This window comes from Camelus dromedarius, chromosome 15 (genome assembly GCF_036321535.1).
Source record: "Camelus dromedarius isolate mCamDro1 chromosome 15, mCamDro1.pat, whole genome shotgun sequence".
NCBI classification, from domain to species: domain Eukaryota; kingdom Metazoa; phylum Chordata; class Mammalia; order Artiodactyla; family Camelidae; genus Camelus; species Camelus dromedarius.
In genome coordinates, this window is record NC_087450.1 from 57,169,837 (window position 1) to 57,172,468 (window position 2,632).

The 2,632-nt window shown below is 49.9% G+C and overlaps 1 non-coding gene across 1 annotated transcript; it reads left to right on the top strand.

Annotated features, from left to right (window-relative positions):
- The first annotated feature begins 286 nt into the window (after positions 1-286).
- On the top strand, positions 287-394 carry LOC116157588 (U6 spliceosomal RNA). The gene has a single exon (XR_004141714.1). It is a non-coding gene; the product is annotated as a U6 spliceosomal RNA (small nuclear RNA).
- Positions 395-2,632: the final 2,238 nt, after the last annotated feature.

A 2,632-nucleotide genomic window follows, 5' to 3' on the forward strand; every position in this document is an offset into this window, starting at 1 on the left:
TATTAAAAATACTGGTTATTGGTTTAAATTTGTTTAGAATCAGCTGACTGTCAAAACACAGAAGTAATTAGTCACAGAAAAGGGTGTATGTGTTTTCATGGCAAGGCAGAAATCAGAGGCCTGGGGGCCAGAGAGAGGGCAGTCAAGGGGGGAGGGAAGGCAGAGGGAACCACTTTCTAGAGGTCCTAATCTCACCTTTGTGTGATCAGCAAGAGATGCTGACCAGAGCCGATGTGTGAGAAAGAGAGGTTTATGTAGATTATAGAAAGCAATCAGGGTAACTGCAGTGCTCGCTTCGGCAGCACATGTAGTAAAAATCAGAACGGTACACAGTCGATCAGCATGGCCCACGTGGAAGGATGGCACACAAATTCATGAAGTTCCGTATTTTGTGCCCCTCCCCAGCGTCCGTACACCCTTTGCTGGTTGACCCCCAAGCCACCACCCACCAAAAAAGAGTAACTATAGAAGAAATATTTTAAACGTGACTGGCAGAGATTGGGGTTACTGGGAAATGTTATTGACATAAGTAAGTAAAATGTCTGTTTCCTAAGGAGGGACAGATTCTTTCATTCAGTCCTATGAGGCTGATGTAACCCTGATACCAACATCCGGAAAGAACGGCAAAAAACAAGAAAACTGTAGGCCAATCTCACTTATGATATGGAGGCAACAGTCGAATAAAACAGCAAGTGGAATCTGGCCCTGAATTTAGAGAAAAATGCCTTATGACTACATAGGTTTTAGTCCAAGAATGCAAGAGCATGTTAACATTAGGAAATCATTTAATCTTTACATCCCCACCCTGATACATTAAAGAAATATAAAATGTCTGAACGTCTATCATTTCTGTGGATGCTGAAGAGGCATTTAATAAAATGTAAATGTTCGCTCCTGATTTTTAAACATCTTTTTGAAAGCTAGGAATAGAATGAAATTTTCTTAACTTGATAAAGAATGTCACCCAGAAGCAGACAGCAAACAGACCCGGGAAAAGATGCCTAAATCCACCTGCGCCAGGGAGCCCAGGCCACACAGTAAAACAGGACCAAGCTGGGCTTGATGAAAGGAATGAAGGAACAGAACTGTCCTTTGCAGCTAATACGATTTTTTTAAATTTATAAATCAATGGGAAACAACTGAAAAATCATTAGAACTAATGAGAGACTTCAGCCAGGCAGTGGTCCTCCAAGCGTGGGCCCTCCAGCTTCCCGGGCTATAGGTCGGCCAGGCCTCCGGGGTTCCGTCTTCCCTGAGGGGAGCTGCCTTGTGTCAGTGCAGGGCCCTGGGATTCCCCTTGAAATGCAGGTGCTGCCTCAGGACATTCCGAGGGAAGATTATGGATTCACAACCAGAAATGCCGTTTAAGACCCACTGTAAGCAGAGAGGGGACAAGGGGCTGGGAGAAGGGGCCGCAGATGTTAAATATAATGAAACAGTGCCCTGCCTGTCTCCCAAGTAAGATGCCACATTCTGTGTACTCCCCAAACTTGAGTTCCCCCACTTTGAAGTGAGGCTATTCCCAGGAGCAGCAGGAACAACGAGGCCTGTGGGTTGGGCTGTGGAATCCACCTCCCCTGCCAGGCCCTTTCAGGCTGTGCTCGGGGAAAGGCTGCTGTAAATCTCCCCTTGTTTAAACCGCACTGGGCGGGCGCTGGCTGGGCTCTCAGAAAACCCGCAAGCATCAGAGCGCACAAGGCCTCCGAGGTCACTCAGTTCACCCGCGGGCACGGCCTCGTGGCTGCATGGACTGGGCCAGGCAGTGGGCCGGGAACTTGGTGGGACTAGGTGGAGGTTGGTCCCAGCCGGCAGAAGCTCACTTTAACGCCTTCTGACCACGAAGCCTTCCAGCCTCCTGTCGAGGATTGGATCAGGTGCTCGCTCGGTCACTGTAAACATTTACAGAGAGCTTCTCTGTGCCGCTGATCCGATGCTAGGCATAGCTACAGAGCCAGGACGTGGTCCCCACTGCCAAGACCAGACAGCCCTGCACAAAATGTAAAGAAGAGAAACTCTAGGTCTGGCCTGGAGCCAGGTCACCCATGGCATAGTGACATGCACAAGGTGGGTCACAATAAGTTCATCCCACAATATTTGTTACGAAACCACTGTGTGCCAGGCACTGCTCTAGGCCCTGAGAGACACACCTGGGACCCAGATACAAACCTGCCCTTGAGGGGCTCACAGCCCAGGTCGCTGTCCCCCAACAAGCAGCAGGGAGGAGAGGCTCAGACAGCAAGGATGTCCATCCCCAGGGAGGGACTGACCCTTTTTGGTGGGAAATCCTGGACAAGTTGATTAAGCTCTCTGACCTTCGGTTTCCTAGAAAATGTACTAAAAGGTCAATTATCAGGAGAGACTGGTCTCTGGCTGTGCCCCGGGCAGCCAGTTGAGAAGATGTTCGGAGTTCCCGCCTCCCACGTTCCATGCCGGTCTGGTCCAGGAGCAGAGTGTGGCTGGTGCTCCTGGGGATGGAAAGTAGAGCTGTCTGCAGTCCCTGCCTTTGTTGGCTGTGAACCACGCTCATGGGAAAGGCAGGAAACTAGAGAGGGAAAGAGTGGCTTCAGGGTGCACCAGCATCTCCCTCCTTTCAGTTAGAAGGCAGGCTTTGGTTTGCTTTGGCTCGCCTGCA